This window comes from Zingiber officinale, chromosome 1A (genome assembly GCF_018446385.1).
Source record: "Zingiber officinale cultivar Zhangliang chromosome 1A, Zo_v1.1, whole genome shotgun sequence".
Classification (NCBI taxonomy): domain Eukaryota; kingdom Viridiplantae; phylum Streptophyta; class Magnoliopsida; order Zingiberales; family Zingiberaceae; genus Zingiber; species Zingiber officinale.
This window is the reverse complement of record NC_055987.1, coordinates 119,476,250-119,495,807: the sequence shown is the minus strand read 5'-3', so window position 1 is coordinate 119,495,807 and position 19,558 is coordinate 119,476,250.

Below are 19,558 nucleotides of genomic sequence, written 5' to 3'. Positions count from 1 at the left end.
ATCAATCCTTTGACCTACTTGGACTTCTCAGCACTGGATGTCCGATCATCCTTGATCCATCCGGATTTTCCCTTGCCTGGCTTCACTCACGAGGACTTTCACCTAGCTTCACTCACTAGGGTTTTCCATCCGCCTAGCTTCACTCACTAGGACTTTCACCGGCTTCACTCACCAGGGATTTCCATCCGCCTAGCTTCACTCACTAGGACTTTCAACGGCTTCACTCACCGGACTTCCGCCCCGGCTTCACTCACCGGACTTTTCCTCTCGGCTTCACTCACCAGGACTTTCATACGCCTAGCTTCACTCACTAGGTCTTTCATTTTGCCTAACATCCCAATTAGGACTTCCACTAGTATCCAACAACCTTGACCTACTTGACTCTTCTTCAATCAATATCTTATTGTCAAACATCTAAACCCAAACCAAGACTCACCTTGGTTACCCAGGTCAACCTTGACACGAGGGATATTGCACCAACAATCTCCCCTTTTTGATGTTTGACAATACCACAATAACACTTACAATCCCATATGTAAGTTAGGCTAATCCCATAGCCTCCTTCTTCATGCCACTAGGTAATGAAAGCATAAATTAAGCTCTTCATTCTCCCCTAAGAGGGCAAACTCCCTCTAGGTAATGAAAGCCTAACTTACTCCCTTTCATGAGTCCTTTCATTCTCCCCCTATGACCTTCCCATAGGTAATGAAGGACTAAGCTTAACCATACATTCTTCCCCTATTGGCACACATCAACCCATCGTTGGACACACATCAAACTATGCTCCAATTCTGGGCACACTTCAACAAATCCATTTGTTGAAGACTCTCCCCCTGAAGAGTTGCTCATCGTTGTTCACAACATCACTCGTTGTGATCAACACGATAATGAAGGTCTCATACCCTTCATTTATCCTTAACTTCTCCCTCAATGTAGACAACTACCCAACCTTGAGCATTATCTACCACTTGAGTGTCCACTTGAAATAATGAGGATATCCACTCCCCATTTCTCCCAATTTCAAGTTTAAATGCTCAACCTTGAGCAAGTTCACAACAGAAGGTTAACCACCTTCCAAGGTTCATGAAAAATAATTTTCATGTCTTTGAAGAGTCCCTCCCCCTAAAGACATGGTGGTAACTTCTGTCATTGCACCAACAATGACTTGGAATCTCTAAAATATTAGGAAACCCAAATTTAGAAGTTTTGAGGTTCAAATATTCAAAATTTGAAACACACCTCAACCTAAACTTCTACTTAGTCTTCGTTAACCAATCCATCCTTGTTTTCAACATGAAAACACCCTTTGTATGTATACAAATGTATTTAAGGGGTTTGGAATGGTTACCTAGACTAAAATAGGTTCAAAGATGCTGAAATCAGGCCTTCCCAGCCAAAACCAGCAACTTGGATCGATTGAAGTTGGGTTCCAATCGATTGAACCTTGAATCGATCCACCGATCGATTCAGACTCCGGATCGATCGGCTGATCGATCCATGAGCTTCTGCCACGGGAATTGCCGTTTGAATCGATCCATGGATCGATTCAGAACTCAATCGATCCATGGATCGATCGGAGCTCTGATAGTTGCTGAAATTCCATTTCAGTCAACTTCAGAAACCCCTAGAAAATTCTACAAAAATCCAAAAATTATGAAATTTCGTGTAGACATTATTTAGGGCATACTTAATCATGGAAAAATAGCTTTCTATGAAAATACTTCATATTTTCAAATATTGACACAAACTTGAAAACTTGCAAAAACTTTAGTGTTTCTCTTCAAGTTTGTGTCTAACTATTCAATGGTGATTACTATCAAAAGATAGCCTTCACCAAGGTTTTCCAAAAACATTTTAAAACATTTTCAAAACCAATATCCCATCACATTCCTTGGGCTTAATGCACATGACTTGTACATTAGCTTTCCCAATGATGGGAAACACATAACTATGTGTTTTGATGAACCTAAAACTCAAAAGAATGCACTAAATCAACATCTTGAGTTTTGTTCATCATCCTAACATCTCACTTGTATATAATATGGACAAAACACATACAAGTCACCTTATAGTCTTTGTGAGATGTAGATTTTGGTTTTTGCCCTAATCTAGGGATCATGCATATTTATCTAGGCATTTTAGAAATGTTAGACATCCACCTAGGATGTCACTTGTCAATAAGTGTCGTTAAATGCCATTTGTCCTTAATTACAAGGAATTAAACTTAATGCATGATTATGTTATGGCATACATCAAAAGAAAATAATTTTCAAAAGAAAATATCCTATTACTACATGATGTATGAATGTCATGACATGGTATTTTTGGATTTTTCATAATAAAACATGAATGCAAAACTAGACATGATGTCATGGCATATTATGGGCAAACAATTATGGCAAGATTTAGCATAAATAAAATATACCTAGATTAACTATCTAAGTATCCTTAAAGTCTTAGCTAAACTTACAACTTAAACCTAGATTGCCCTAAAGTGCTACAAGAGAATGCCAAAACCTAAATTTGGCATTTCTAATTTCCTTGATTTAATGTATGCCAATTGAAAATAAACATGTCCTCAAATGTTGGCATATTCCATTTTTCCTCAAGAGTAGCACTTTTAAATTTAAGGCTTGGATTGCCTTAAATTGCCTAAGAACATACCAAAATCCCAACTTGATAGTTCTTATGAATTTCCCAATATGTGCCATTTAAGATTAAAATCAATTCTTCCACCATTAGGCACATTTTATTCTTTCAAGGAGTAATCAATAGGTCCATTTCATTTTCAAAGGTTAAATAAAACCTTGAAAATGTTCCTTGAGTGTCAATTTCCTCAAAGTTGGGTTAACTACCCTTCTAATCGGAGTTGACACTCTCTAACCCATCTATGGGGTAGAGAAGATGCTCCTAGGAACCCAACACCTATTGGTGCTCCTTGGATGCTCTAGGTACTCACTAGCGATAACTTCCCTAGATACCTTCCTAGTGACCTTGTTGGGCTTCTTAGAAGCTTTGGTCACATTTTCTAGTTCAACTCTAGGGATAACCTCCCTTGTGACCTTGTTTGTGACTTTCTTAGACTTCTTAGAAGTCTTAGTCACATTTATTGTAAAAATACTCTTAGGGATGACTTCCCTAGTATTTTTGGCTTGACCACTAGACCTAGGGTTTGTTCCATAACTATATGGAACTCTATGGTAAGAGGGCACATCCTTCTTAGCTTTTGGTTTGTATCCCAAACCTCTATGGCCATTAGATGACCTTTGTGCTCCTACACCTAGGCTATGCTCATTTTGCCCTTTTAGGATATTTTCCATCCTTTTTAGGGTCCTTTCCATTTTATCAAGCCTTGACCTCAAGACTTGATTTTCTATCACTAAGTCCTTAGTTTTAGATTTTTCATTTGATTCATGAGCATATTTGTTCTTGGGCTTGTATCTAAAATCTTTAGAGTTATTGCCCAAGTGTCTATCTACCTTCCTAACCTTAGGTTGGGTAGTTTTGGCATGTAGGGCCACATGTTTTTCCTTAAAGCCCTTATGCTTTCTATTCTTATGGTAAATTGCATTAAAATGATAAAAGTTAGAACTATCATGCTTTTTACCATAATGTAAAGGGGTAGGCTCAATAAATGTTACCTTCTTCTTTACCTTGGAGGCTCCCCCTTGACTAGTGCCTCCTTGAGCCTTGACCACCTTCTTCCCCTTGGGGCATTGACTTCGGTAATGCCCCTTTTTATTGCAAGAGAAGCATATAATATGCTCCTTGCTCTTCTTTGTGGTGGGAATGATCTCCTTGGGCTTCGCCTTGCCCTTTTGTGCCACTTGGCCCTTCTTCTTGGCCAATTTAGGGCACTTGCTCTTGTAGTGCCCATGTTCCCTACACTCAAAGCATATTATATGATTTTTATTATTAATTGAAATATTCATACCTTTGCTTGTAGGGGTTGCATCTTTTTCTTTGGATCCAGAGGTAGAAACTTCCTTTTGATAGGACATTGATTCTCCTCCATTTGATTTTTCTTGACTTGTGGAGGTAGAAGCTTCTTCCTCCTCTTCTTCTCTTGACCCGGATGTAGAAGCTTCTCCTTCTTCTTGATCCGGTGTCACCAAGGATTGCTCCCCCTCAATCCTAGAGGTGGAGGCTTCATCATCTTGAATATGAAACAAGGAGTATGCTCCCTCCTTGTTCCCTTCGTTGCATTCCCTTGAGGATGAAGCATCTTGGATTTCCTCTTCTTCGGAGGTTGAGCATCTATCAACCTCGGAATCCTCCTTTTGGTCTTGCTCCAAAGAGTCACCCTCTTTGGATTCTTCATGATCTTGTACAGTGGAGGGGATCTCTTCATGAAGCTTGGCCAATTTGCTCCAAAGCTCCTTGGCATCTTCGAATTCTCCAACTCGAGCCAAGATGTGGCTAGGCAATAAGTTGACCAGAAGCTTGGTCACTTTGTCATTTGCCTCGCCCCTTTGAATTTGCTCTGAGCTCCATCTGCTTTTCTTTAGAAGCTTGCCCTTGGAGTTCGTTGGAGCTTTGAAGCCTTCCATTAGAGCAAACCATTGCTCTATCTCCATCATAAGAAAGTTTTCAATTCTTGATCTCCAAGAATCAAAACTTGCCGATGTGTATGGTGGAGCCACCCTTGTGTCAAATCCAAGTCCATCTTGGAATTGCATCTTGAAGTTGAGCTTGATAAAGTCTTGAACTTGAAGAATTTGCTTCAACTTCTTCACCCCTCTAGCTTTTCTTGTTATGCTTGACCCTTCCGGCGATGATTCCGGTGAAGAGCAACCTCGCTCTGATACCACTTGTTAGGACCAAAAGTAGCTAGAGGGGGGGTGAATAGCTCGTCGTGTTCGCTCGTTGCTCGGCGTTGCTTGTTCCTTCAAATATGTGCAGCGGAAAATACAGAAACAAACACACAACGCTAACACGGTTGGTTTTACTTGGTATCCACCTCACAAGAGGTGACTAATCCAAGGATCCACACCAACACACACACCCTCCACTAAATAAAACTCTCCTTTATGGTAACTACCAAGGGCGGAGAAGCCCTACAAGACTCAATACAAGAAGAGAGGGAAAGGATACAAGAAATACAAGCTTACAAGCTTACAATGAGTATAAACCCTAACCCTAGCTTCTCTTCTTGGCTTTGATCCGCCTCTTGACTTGGAAAACTTCCAAGATCCTTCAAGAACTGGCGATCTGAGCTTTGTGAGTGCTGTGGAGGAGCTGGCGAGAAATCTGGAGTGAATTTGGAGAAGAGATGCCGCAGCCATCACACGCCTGCAGCTATAAACGACGCCAACGGTCGGATCCCGATCGATTCGAATATTCCCAATCGATCGGGGAGGCTTTGGATCGATCCACGGATCAATCCAGAGCGCCTCTGTGCTCTAGAAACGTGCCTGGATCGATCCACGGATCGATCCAGCGCTTATCGCGCGAAGCAGCCGCGTCCCAATCGATCCACTGATCGATGGGACCTCTGGATCGATCCACGGATCGATCCAGAGGCTCTCTGTTCGCTGGGACAGGTCTGGATCGATCCACTGATCGATCCAGCACTTGATTTTTGTCCAAAACCAAGTCCCAAACCTCCCAAACCAACATCCGGTCAACCTTGACCTGTTGGTATGTCATGCCTAGCATCTAGTCACTCCCTTGACCTGCTAGGACTCCCTTACCAAGTGTCCGGTCAATCCCTTTGACCCACTTGGACTTTTCTCTGTGCCAAGTATCCGGTCAATCCCTTTGACCTACTTGGACTTTTCTTTCATGCCAAGTATCCAGTCAATCCTTTGACCTACTTGGACTTCCCAGCACCAGATGTCCGATCATCCTTGATCCATCTGGATTTTCCCTTGCCTGGCTTCACTCACCAGGACTTTCACCTAACTTCACTCACTAGGGTTTTCCATCTGCCTAGCTTCACTCACTAGGACTTTCACCTGGCTTCACTCACCAGGATTTCCATCTGCCTAGCTTCACTCACTAGGACTTTCACCTGGCTTCACTCACCAGGATTTCCATCTGCCTGGCTTCACTCACCAGGACTTTTCTTCTGCCTGGCTTCACTCACCAGGACTTTCATACTGCCTAGCTTCACTCACTAGGTCTTTCATTTTGCCTAACATCCCAGTTAGGACTTCCCAGTCAAGTATCCAGTCAACCTTGACCTACTTGACTCTTCTTCAATCAATATCTTATTGTCAAACATCTAAACCCAAACCAAGACTCAGCTTGGTTACCCAGGTCAACCTTGACCTGAGGGATATTGCACCAACGCATAGTAACTTTGTCGCAAGAAGATTTAGAATATTAATAGTCGACCGAGCGGCTAGATTGGCACAACAACAACAAGCAATGACCGACCCAACTATATCTGTAACCGGTCCGCGGGTTGAGCGCAAAACCCAAGTGGAAGGCTTGGCTGAATTCCAACCATCCTCCCCCGATTGCTATCCCGCTAGCACCTATGCAGCCGACTAGCCTTCCACACGTACCTTCATCACTAATTGCATATCACTGAGCATTGTTTTGAACGCCCCTTGATGACATGGGCCCAGCAGAAAGGTCTTAGGGATCATCTTCTGAGAATGCACTTGCCCGTGACCTGAACAAATGTAAAGCTTCGATGGCTAGCGACTCTCCTGAACGAGCAAGCATGTCGTTCTCCCAAGAAATCTTAGAAGATAAGTTGTCGAGTCATTTTCGACCTCTGTTGATCAGAGAATACGAAGGAGCGACTGACCCAGAGGATCATTTATTCAAATTTAAAAAAGCAACTATCCTCCATCAGTACACGGATAGAGTCAAATGCCAGTGTTCCTCACCACCCTATCTGGCTCGGTACAAAGATGGTTCAACCGCCTCCCAACCGAGTCCATCGACTGCTTTAAGGATTTTCATAAGATATTCTTTCATCATTTTGCTAGCAGCCACCGCTACCACAAGATGACACTAAGCCTGTTTTCTCTCAAACAAGGGCCTAAGGAGACTCTGAGGGCTTATATTAAAAAATTCAATCAGGTGGTTATAGATGTTCCCTAGCTCAGCTACCCTGAAGATTTTAGTGAGTGCCTTCTCTCAAAAGCTCACAATGGCGATTTCTTTTGATCCCTTATTAAGAAGCCTCCGAGAGATTTCAATCATCTACTTGGACGATCCACCAAGTATATCAATATTGAAGAAGCTCAATCCGCTCAAAAGAAGGAGGTGGCTCCTTTTGCTCCTATCGCACTCCCTAGCACCAAGTGCCCCCTCCTACTTTGCCACCCAAAGGGCCTGACCGAACCATCCATCACATCACCATGAGCTGAGGCCACATGCAATCCAACATGTAGAAGTTGGACAAACACGCTTCCCCAAGCTCCAACAATGGGCTCCCATGTTTTGCACCTACCACTGCTTAGGAACTCATAATATAGAAGATTACTATCATTATAATCAAGAGTTATGTCAATCGGTTAATTAGGGGTTTCACCAATGATCCCCTTCTCCTAACCATTAGCGTCATCGTGGACTGAACAGACCCCCAGTTTGGAGCCTTGTAAGGGTCGATCAGAACCAACAAAGGCCCCAACAAAAATATAACTAAGCATCGGCTCGAGCATCTATAGAACAGTCTCGTCAGTTGACTCGAGAAGAAGAAAATCATATCAATGCTGCATGGGGTGACATTGGTATGATTGTAGGAGGCTCGACCGATGGTGATTTCAATCAGATAAGAAAGTCATATGTCCGCTGACTGGAGATCCACATGGTCGAATGTAGCCAAGAGAAGGCACAGGGGCTAAAAATCATCTTTGACCCCAAAGACTTGGAATGAGTAGAGATACCCCATGATGATGTCATAATTATTAAGGTTGTGATGGCTAACTATAGCATTCATCGTACTTTTGTTGACACAGGTAACTCAATCAACATCATTTTTAAAAAGGTGTTCAAGCAACTTCAGATAAACAAAAGCGAACTTCATCTAATGACAACACCTTTGTATGAGTTCACTAGCAACGAGGTACAACCAATCGAACAAGTCCAGTCGGCTATTCCTTTTGGGGAGGAGCCCCTCATGAGGATCCGTCGCTCTAACTTCATTATGGTAGATACACCTTATGCTTATAACATAATTTTAGGCTGACCAGTGCTGAACGAATTTCGAGCCATCGTCTCCATCTTCTGCCAAAAGATAAAATTCTCGATCGATAACTCGATCGGCGAGGTAAAAAGAAATCAACTAGTGGCACGTAAATGCTACGTGGAAGTGGTGAAGATCAAAGCTCGCGTCGCCTGAAAAAATCAACGAGTATAAGTTAACGTCATTCAGGAAGCTCCCTCTACCTTAGTTTATGAAGACAAAAAGGAAGTACAGATTCATCCTGACCGACAAAAGGCCATCACACAGATTACAACCGATCTGAGCCCTAAGGAAGTTGATTGCCTGTTTGACGTGCAATAACGACGTCTTCGCTTGGGAGCCCCATAAACTCATGGGTATCTCATCGACAGTAATGGAGCATGTGCTCCATGTCCGCCTGGATGCTCGACTGGTTAACAGAGAAAAAGAGATTTTGGCTCCAAGCAAAACTAAATTATCTAAGTGGAGGTGGACAAATTACTTAAAGCTAGACATATTCGTGAAGTACAATTCCCTAGCTGGTTAGCAAATGCGGTGGTGGTGTCCAAGACCGAAAATAAGTGGCTAGTATGCGCTGATTTTAGAGATTTAAACAAGGAATATCCCAAGGATTACTATCTTCTACCGTGTATCGATCAGGTGGTCGACTCCACTGCTGGCTAGGAGATGATATACATGTTGGATGCATATTAGGGCTATCATCAAGTCCCTCTGGCTAAAGAGGACCAAGAAAAAGTTATCTTTATCACTACTGAAGGGACATACTGTTATAATGTGATATCATTTAGACTAAAAAAATGCATGAGCAACATATCAAAGACTTATGAACAAGGTGTTCCAAAGGTAGATCAGTAGAAATATGGAGGTATTTGTAGATAATATACTAATCACATCCCTTCAAGCGGTTGAATTATGTGTAGATGTAGAGGAGACGTGCCAAATCCTAAGGAGGTATGGACTTAAGATGAAAATTAATAAATGCATATTTGGGGCTAAGAGCGAATACTTTCTCAGTTACATCGTGACTAAGCGAGGAATTGAATCCAACCCGAGCAAGGTGAAGGCTCTCCAAGACATGCTCCCCCCATTCAATTTGAAGGAAGCACAAAGCCTGACCGGACGAATTACAACTTTATCCTGATTCATGTCAAAATCATCCAATTAGAGTTTACGATTTTTCAAGATATTTCGTTGAGCCACAAGTTTTAATGGGATGTCGAATATGACAAGGTGCTAGGAGAGCTTAAGAATTATTTATCTTCTCTACCTATACTTACAAAGCCCATGGCTAATGAGCTGCTCTGGGTATATTTGTTCGCCAATGAAAGGGTTGTCGAATAGGTGTTGGTATGAGAGGTTAGCAAGGAACAACAAACTATGTATTTCTTAAGTCATTTATTAAAAGACACTGAATGTCGCTACACTGCTCTTGAGAAGTTGGCGTATAGGCTGGTCTTGGCCGCTCGAAGGTTACGCCCTTACTTTTTGTCTCATCCTATAATTGTGTTAATGAATACTACCTTAGGTCGAGTGCTTATCAACTCAGAGGCATCGGGGAGGTTGATCAAGTGGATCATGAAACTAACTGAATATGATATACAATACTAACCCTGATTGGCAATCAAAGCACAAGTCTTAACCAATTTTATGGCGGAGATACAAAACCTCGAGATGAAAGAGACTTGGAGGATTTATGTACATGGATCATCCACTCAGCAATGTAGTGGAGTCGGGATACTCATGATATCACCTCATGAGGATAGAATGTAATTGTCCGTCAGCTAGAATATCATGCCACCAATAATGAAACAGAATATGAAACATTGATAACTAATCTGCATGCGGCAAAACATGTGGGGAGCTTCACGAGTCCTGACCTACTTGGATTCTCAGTTAGTAACACAATAACTATCAGGTAATTTCAAAATAAATAATAATCCATTGAGGCTATATGCAGAAGCATTTGAAAAGTTAAAAGCTGAATTTCAAAGGGTAGTATTATAGAAAATTCCTCGATCAGAAAATCAGTATGTAGACAAATTAACTAAGTTGGCTAATTCCCTGAGACCCTAGAATCTGGATAAGTTGGGCAAGCAAATGTTATTGATAGCTTATATTAAGCAACAAGCTATAAAGAAGAAATACAAAGTGATTGGTGGGTGCCTTTGATTTCATTCCTATAATAAGAAATTTTATCAGCTAATCAGGAGTAAGCGCGGATGATAAAGAAAATGGTAGGTTAGTTCACATTGGTGGGAGATCATTTATACAAAAGAGCCTTCTCTCGTCCGCTGCTCAAGTGTGTCGGGACGGACGATATAGTATATTCTATAAGAAGTACACCAAGATTCATGCAGAAGTCATCCGGGTGTCAATCACTCGCTTTGAAGATCCTGCTAGCTGGGTATTTTTGGCTCACTCTATAGGAGGACTCAGCTCAGTTTGTGGTAACTTGTTTATTATGTCAGAAACACCAAAACATTCTACACCGGCTCATGAAACTATTGATGACCTTTATTGTCTCATGCTCGTTCGACAAGTGGGGTATGACGTCCGGTCAGCAAAAGTTTCTCTTAGTAGCAGTGGATTATTTTTTTAAATGGGTGGAAGTTAAGTTGCTAGCTAAGATAACTGAGCGGATGATCATCAAGTTTTTATGGCAAACCATTGTGTGTCAGTTTGACATTCCTTATAAGCTGGTCTTGGACAATGGAAGACAATTCCAAGGGTGGAAGATCTAAGAATGGTGCTCAAGTTATGACATCCTATAAGCTTTTATTTCCATAGCTTACCCCCAAGGCAATAGCCAGGCAGAGGTCACTAACAGGGAAATCATTAGGGAAAACCAGACTCGATTATATTGGGGGAAGTGGGGTTAGAGCTGTCAGACGGGCCAACCCATGGCAGCGCGGGTCGGCCCATGGTGGATCAATCATTTGGTGGGGCGGGGCGGAGCGGGCCGGGCCGTCAACATGGCGGGTTGAGAAATTTCCAACCCAACCCAATTCAAGGCGGGTCGCGGGTTTGGCGGGCCAACCCGCGGGCCTATCAAATTTTTTAAAAAAATTAAAAAAATAGTTCATATCTTCAATGTTTTACTTTGAAAATATTTTATCAATCAAATGTATTCATAAACAAGTATTTTAAATATAAATGGACATAAACAAGTACTTATGTTGGGTCAAAAGTACTATTTTTATTTTAAAATTATTTCAAAGAAAGATAATAAACTGGCATAAAATTGTGCAACGAAGAAGAATAGTAATTAGGACTCCTGGTTGTGCGTCGAGCAGTTTAGATCAGTGATACCCTGGTTGTGCGTGTGTAAACGAATCAAATAAGACGGTCATCTACTTTTAAGAAGGCCATCTAGTTTGGGTACACACACCAAGCTCTATTCCTCTCAATGAAGAAGATAATGAAATGCTACAATTTAACCCCTGATACTACAGTTGCAGCATTGACTACTAATATAAACTGCTTACATGTGTTTCTCAACCCGCGGGCCAACGCAAGCCCATCGCGGGCCGACCCGCGCGGGTCGCGGGCCTAGGCGGGTTGGCCCGTGGTGGACTTGGGTTGATAAAATTCCAACCCAACCCGTATAATTGATTTGGCGGGGCGGGCCAACTCGACGGGCCTAACCCAAATTGACGGCTTTAAGTGGGGTTGATGAGTTGCCTAGTATGATGTGGGCTTACCACACTACACCCCGTGAGGCCACAGCTATAACCCCTTTTCATTTGGTATATGGGGTAGAAGTAGTTGTACCGATTGAAGTTGGAATAGAGTCCGATCAGAGGCAACTATATAATGAGAATAATTATGATCAATGCCTTATGGAGCTTGATCTTATAGATGAAGTCAGAGATAGAGCAGCTGCTTGGCTAATGACGTATCAACAATGAATGAAGCAAAGTTATAATCGAAGGGTCATTCCTTGATTTTTCCAAGTAGGTGATTTAGTTTAGAAACGGATAAAATCGGTCGACGATGTTAGTAAATTGGAGTCGGGTTCTTATTACCTATAAAACTCAGAAGGAAAAAAGTTTGGATCAACCTTGGAGTGCGAATCATTTATAGCTCTATCGGGCTTGAGAGTATGCCTATATTAAATTAATGTAGATTACATAAATTTATACTCAATGAATGCAGGTAAATTCAACTCAAAAATACCAAATCCCAGACTCTTATGTTGATCAACCAAGTTATAAGTGAGCTTACTCTCATGACCAAGTCCCAAACTCTCGAGCTGTTTGGTTGAGTTATAAGTGACTTGCTCTCACAACTAAGTCCCAGACTTTCACGCTGTTCGACGGAGTTATAAGTGAGCTTGCTCTCACGACCAAGTCCCAGACTCTCGAGTAGTTCGACCGAATTATAAGTGAGCTTGGTGTTACACAACCGCAAGTACACGGTTTCGTCGTTATTAATAAAAAGATATCAAATCCACAGGGACTGGTTATAAGCACTAGAGATGTCTCACAATGAATTAGCTAAATAATCGACAAATGAAGTTAATGTACTGAGTAGCAATTAGAAATAGAAAAGCAAATGTAAGAACTATTGGGGTTGCAAGGTTGCAAATATAGTCCCACATTGAAAACACATGGGAAAGATCATGAGTTTATAAGAGAAAGATATCTATTGGTATGAGGCCTTTTGGGTAGAGCCCAAGAGTAAAACTATGAGGGCTTAAGCCCAAAGTGGACAATATCATGCCATTGTGGAGATATCTAAATTCTTTTCGATCCTACAATTGGTATCAGAGCCCGACTACCAGAAGGTTTAACCGCCGACTGTGCACAAGAGCTATGGTCTGATTGAGTCATGTGGGTACAATATTGACCTCGAACAAAGAAAGTGGGGGCTCCTATGTTCGGATCAAGAGGACCAGACACCAGGCAGGAAGTCCTAGTTGCGGCTAGACAAGGAAGTCCTAGTAGGTTGGGTGGACCGAGGGGCAGGAAGACCTGTTGGGTTGAGGATCAGACATAGGAAGCCTATGGTCCTTTGTTTGAGGGGGGATTATTGGGGTTGTAAGGTTGCAAATATAGTCCCACATTGAAAATACATGAGAAAGATCATGGGTTTATAAGATAAAGATATCTCCATTGGTATGAGGCCTTTTGGGTAGAGTCCAAAAATAAAACCATGAGGGCTTAGGCCCAAAGTGGGCAATATCATGTCATTGTAGAGATATCTAAATTCTTTTCGATCCTACAAGAACATGGTTTTTGTGAGAGTTCTAGGAGTCCGATTTCATTGTGATATTTATCAATGTAAGGTGATCTACCAATTCTTATCCTCAATTATCATGCATTTGCAGGAAGTTGTCAGTTTCCTCCTGCAAAAGTCAACCAATAAGAAACTTTTATCTATATCTCTAGTAATTTGATAGTTATGGTCTCCATGAAGTCCGTTAGAGGGGCAGTCTGTCACCAACGCCCCTCAGTCATATAACATAGAAGCACATCACCATTCAATCTACATAAAGGCATAGGGAATAAATGCACTCAACCAATCCACCTCCTTGTAAGACTAGCTTCACCCTTCAAGGTGATTCCCTAGATGTCTGTTAGTGGGGCAGCCTATCACTAGCGCCCCTCGGTCATACGATCTAAGAAATCTCTCTACGAGATCCACAAGCAGCACAAGCATCCAATCAAGCATGGAAATCATATCCAAACACAACAAACCACACAAGATCAAATAGATACAGAACATAACAACATCATTGATATAGGAAATTGGTATATCCATGAGATTCTTATATCAAATCACACCACAAATACTCCCTTAGTCCTGGAACAATGAATCTACTTCATAATGTAAAGATAGAGATCCGAAGACAAAGAGATCACAAATATTTCAATCCAAATTGAGAGAAGAGAATAGAAATGCTTATATAGCGACGATGAGTGATCTTCGGAACCAATCGCTCGCTTCTGGAGTTGAATTTAAGATGGAAATGGCTTAGGAATGCTGGATCACAGCTGGAGAAGATGGAGATTGGCCCCAAACTTGATCTCTCCAAAAGGGAGAGCCTCCTCCCTTTGAAAAGAGGAAGAAGCTCCTTATATAGTGTAGGGCACGGGCACCACACGGCTCATGCTATGGTCGTGTGGCACACACGGCCCCAGCTGCTCTGCCCTCGGTCAAGGTCACACGGTCATGTGGCCTTCATATGGTTGTGTAACTCTCTGCCTTTGGTTGGCTCACACGGCCCCTGTGGATCACACGGTCGTGCCAATCTTTGCCTCTGGAAACCTCACACGGTCGTGTGGCACACACGGCCTGGGCTTGCCTCTTCTCTGGAAATATTGCACGGCCATGTGGAGAAGTTGCTTGGGTCGTGTAGATCTACACGACCAGGTTCTAGTCGTGCTTGTTGGATGACACGGTCGTGCCAATCCACACGACCGTTTCATTCTCCTCCGCTGGTGAAGCTACATGGTATGTATGATCCACATGGCCAATGTCATTTTCTTCCCTGCTCCTTTGACACACCCATGTGGCTCACACAGCCAATGTTGTCTTCCTTTGCTTGTTGCCTAAATTAGCCACGAACATCATTTCTTCTTCAAATCCGACTCCTGAAGAAAGAAAATACACAAGAGCAAATCTCCGAATAAAAAAAAGTATTTATGCTGAAAGTAAGTCAAAGAGTATGAAAGTGTATAGACAAAGCATATGTAAAATATGTAAATATGCGTTAAAACATGCTAAACAAGTGTATATAATCTACGCACATCACTTGGTCTCACAATTAAGTCCCAGACTCTCACGTCGTTTAGACGAGTTATAAGTGAGCTTGCTCTCACGACCAAATCCTAGACTCTCATGTCGTTCAACCAAGTTATAAGTGAGCTTGCTCTCATGACTAAGTTCTGGGCTCTCGTGTCATTCAGACAAATTATAAGTGATCTTGCTCTCATTTCCAAGTCCTAGACTCTCGTGTCATTCGGATGAATTATAAGTGAGCTTGCACTCACGCCCAAGTCATAGACTCTCATGTCTTTTAGTTAAATTATAAATGAGCTTTCTTTCACGCCCAAGTCCTAGACTATCATGTTATTCAATCGAGTTATAAGTGAACTTCTCATAACCAAGTCCTAGACTCTTATGTCATTCGGACGAGTTATAAGTGAGTTTGCTCTCATCCCCAAGTCTTAGACTCTTATGCTGTTCGGACGAGTTATATGAACTCGCTCTCATGACTAAGGCTCAGACTCTCATGTCGTTCGGCCGAGTTATAAGTGAGCTTGCTCTCACGACCAAGTCTCAGACTCTCATGCCATTCGAACGAGTTATAATTAAGCTTGCTCTTACGACCAAGTCCTAGATTCTCATGTCATTCGACCAAGTTATAAGTGAGCTTACTCTCACAATTAAGTCCCAAATTTTTATGTCATCCGGTCGAGTTATAAGTGAGTTTGCTCTTACACCCAAGTCTCAGACTTTTGTGTCGTTCGACCGAGTTATAATGAGCTTTTTCTCATAACCAACTCCAGACTCTTATGTTGTTCGACTGAATTATGAATGAGCTTGCTCTCATGACCAAGTCCTAGACAAACTCTCGAGCCGATCGGCCAAGTTATAAGCGAGATTGCTCTCATGACCAACTCCAAGCTCTCATGTCGTTTGACCGAGTTATAAGTGAGCTTACTCTTATAACTAAGTTCTAGACTCTTGTTCTGATAAGACAAGTTATAAGTGAGCTTGCTCTCACGACTAAGTCCTAGACTCTAGTTCAAATCAGATGAGTTATAAGTGAGTTTACTCTGATGACTAAGTCTCAAATTATTGTATTGTTCAACCAAGTTATAAGTAAGTGTATTTTCACAACTAACTATAAAGAATTGATTATATTGCTAGTTAAGGGCTCTTCGAGCCTGTAAATTATGGAGTTACCCAAGTGTATGTTCACATAAATATCGCTCGAATAAGCTAGAAGATACAAGTGGAGGGACGTGCAAAATACTAAGGGATAAAAATATTGAAGACGCCCAAACAAGGATAAATATATATAGCTAAGCATAAAGAGTTGTTAAACTTTTACAAACACCGTGGAAAATCTTGAAAGAAATACTATGCAAAATATGGAAAGGTGTCCTCTAGGATGATTTCCATGATCTTCTGGCACCAGATAAAGTTTTTGGGAATATTATCCATCAGATAGCTTCCCTCCCTCGGTTATTTAATGGCCCGCTCTACTCTATAGCCGAATATTTTGGTAGTCTGATGGTGAGTATTTGATTGAAGTCCTTGGAACACAGATATTCCACTCGGAATACCTCCAACCAATCGAGCTCTTTTGCTTTGTAGCTTGGTAACTCAGCCTTCGAGGCCTCAAACTCGGCTTTTAGAGCCTCTAGCTCGACATCTTTTACCTCAAGGTCCTGTTGTTTCTCCTCGAGCTAAAGTTCGTTGACAGCTTGCTCAATCGCTCAGTTGGCCTATTTGGAGAGAAGGGTGGCCTTTGCTTCTTCCAGTTTCTTAGCCATGACCTGTGTATCCTTGTTCTTGATATTTAAGTCTTCTATGGCCCTGAGCTTCCGAGTGTCGGCTGACTGGAGGCGTGAATCAAAAGTCTGCACTTATTTTTAGAGCCTCTCGAGTTGGAGAGTCTGATCATGATTTTTATCTTTTTCTATTATGAGGGTCCACTCGGCCCCCAATAGTAGCTCCGACTGACTATCTAACTCTTTCTTTAGTTGAGCTACCTTTGTTGATAGCCACTCGGGTGAGCCTTGTGATGCGCTCATTCCCCCGATCGAGCCCTGCAGAGATTTTGTGCTCATGGTTCAACTTAGCCAATTTTTGGCATAAGGCTAAGTCATCCACCCAAAACTATCAAAGTAAAGAGAATGTTAGTTGAAGTATATGAGATAGAGGAATGCATAAGTGCAAAGAAGATTTACCCTAGTGATATCTTGACTAAAATAATCGACTAACTCCTTTGGCGAGCTCGACGCCTCTCGAGCTCGGGAATCCACCCAAGTTTAGGCCAAGGGACCTTGGATCTTTATTTTATGTTTCGAGGCAAGTAGCTCAGTTGGGTGAGTGTTAAGACATTTATGATAAGATAACCTAAGGGTGGCTTTGACCTGCTTAGGTTTACGTGGTTCACTTGGCTTCGAGCTGGATTTAGATTTGCCCTTAGACTTGGAAAGGGCAGCCAAGATTATTGTCGAAAGAGTTGATGCTGAATCATTCGGGGGCGGCAATAGAAAGGAGACATGCTATGTTGGAATGACTCCGATTGGCAATTCATAAAGCGATGGTGTCCGCTCAAATGAAGCTGGAGTATGTCGATCGATCGCAACTTCATGAACAACCAAGGTGGAGCTCTCCCCATGTTCAGAAGGTGCTCGTGCAATCAAGACTTCGGCAGAGGCTTGTGGTAAATTGGTGGTCGATCGGGCAGGTGAGGCCGATCAGTGTCTTTTGTGGCATTGGTAATGGATCAGGGGTTCAACGGAGGTTATGGACTCAGAGGGAATAGCTACCAGTAGCAATGAAGGACGTGGGGTGGCAACTCCTTGGTATTGGCGGCAGTGTCACTCTCGGTGGCTTGTCTCATTTCCTTTCGCCGTTCGGCTCCTTGGATGTGCCTATCAGCAACAACTCATGGTTTTTAACTCGGCTTCCCCCTGAGTGTCCATCTCTTCATCTGCTAACTTTGTAGAGTCACTCAATAAGGCCTTCCATATGGTTTTGGCTGCAAAATAGAAAATGAAATTAGTTATATCCAACATCAATAAGAGGATGAATTTCTCACCGAAGCTGTCGGGCAGTCTAGTCCGGATAGGAGTTAATACAAATATTTACAACACTCCCTTTGTCATCAACTTACGAATATGATACTTCAGACCGACTAACTGAGTGGATGCCTTGAGATAGACCAGCTCCAACTTATACTTGCTTAACTTAGGAGGGTTGGGCAATTCTATTTACCACCTAGTTAGGAAGGCTATGGGATGGGTCAGTCAGAGGAAGAAGTAGTGGGACTTCCATCTTTTATTAGACGAGGGCATTTTATTAAAGAATACTGCACCCACTCGAGCTTGAAAGATGAAGACACTCGACTCGGATTTCTTCAGATAGTAAACATAGTAGAAGACTCGAGGGTGCAAGGGGACTCAGTTTAGGCGGAAAGTACAATGACCCTGCATAGTAACTTAATGGAGTTATGCGCTAACTGTTATAAAAGAATATGAAAATAGGAGCAAACCTCGGAGAAAAAAGGGTGCAAGGGAAAACGAATGTCAACTAAGAATTGATCCTTGAAAAAGACTAGAAATCTGGCCGGAGGAAGATGGGGATGGTCGTACCCAGAAGGGATGACAATTTGATAGGCAGGAGAAAGGTGGTAGGAGAGGCACATCTCGTTCACCTCCTTGCTATTAAAATCAAAGGTGGTGGAGGTGTACTAGAGCCCGTGGACAGTGATAGGAAGAGAGGACACCATGAAGAGAGGACAAAGAAGATCGAAAGTGAGGGAGAAATGAAACTTACTAAGAGAACAAGGAGTTTGAATAATCACTGGCTACAACAAGTAGAAAACAGAGAAGAAGAAGAAGAAGATGAAGAGAGGAATGCAAAAATGATGAAGTGGCGTTGAAGCATAAACCTTAAAAATCCTATTGAGGATCTCTGAGAGTCGTTCAATTAAGGATATAGAAAGAAGAGATTTAATTTTGACCATTAAAATTTAAATTAACAATGGTCACATCAAATTCCAACAAATGACTATCACATCAGATATTCTCTCCATCAGTGTTTGACACATGGCAACCAAATACCGGTGACATTATGACGGATGGAGGCAATAAATAGACTTATGATGAAAAGACATGCTCATCATGTTCAACATTAATGATAAGTGACATGCCATGTTTCCAAGGTATCAAAATGACGTCAGCATAAGCCGAGTGACGATATAATGAATGAGCATCCGATCGGGAAACAGGGAATCCCAAAAATATTAGCAACTAAGTATAACATCAGTAATGAGCTGAGTGATAGTAAAGAGAATGAACGCCCGATCGGAGGACAAAGAACACAAACAATACAATTGTCCAGTCAGTTGGACTTAGCCTCCTTCGACTAGACTTGAAGGGGAGACTTGTGATACAACAATTGAGGTGGGTCCCCTGAGTCAGATCAAAGTCAAGGAGGTCGACTGACATGACAGTCAAAGTCAAGGAGTGTTAGCATTCTGGGCTAGGGCGTACGATTGTCTCAACCAAGCGTTCATCCGACCATACCCTTTGGTAGGTTGGACCATATATTGTTGGAGCTCTGAACTAAGTCAGTACCCTCTAAAGTAAAGTCTTCTTCATCACTCGGGCTACCATGATCAACTATTCCGACTGGGCCATCCAGTCGAATGGACCTATGGTCCAA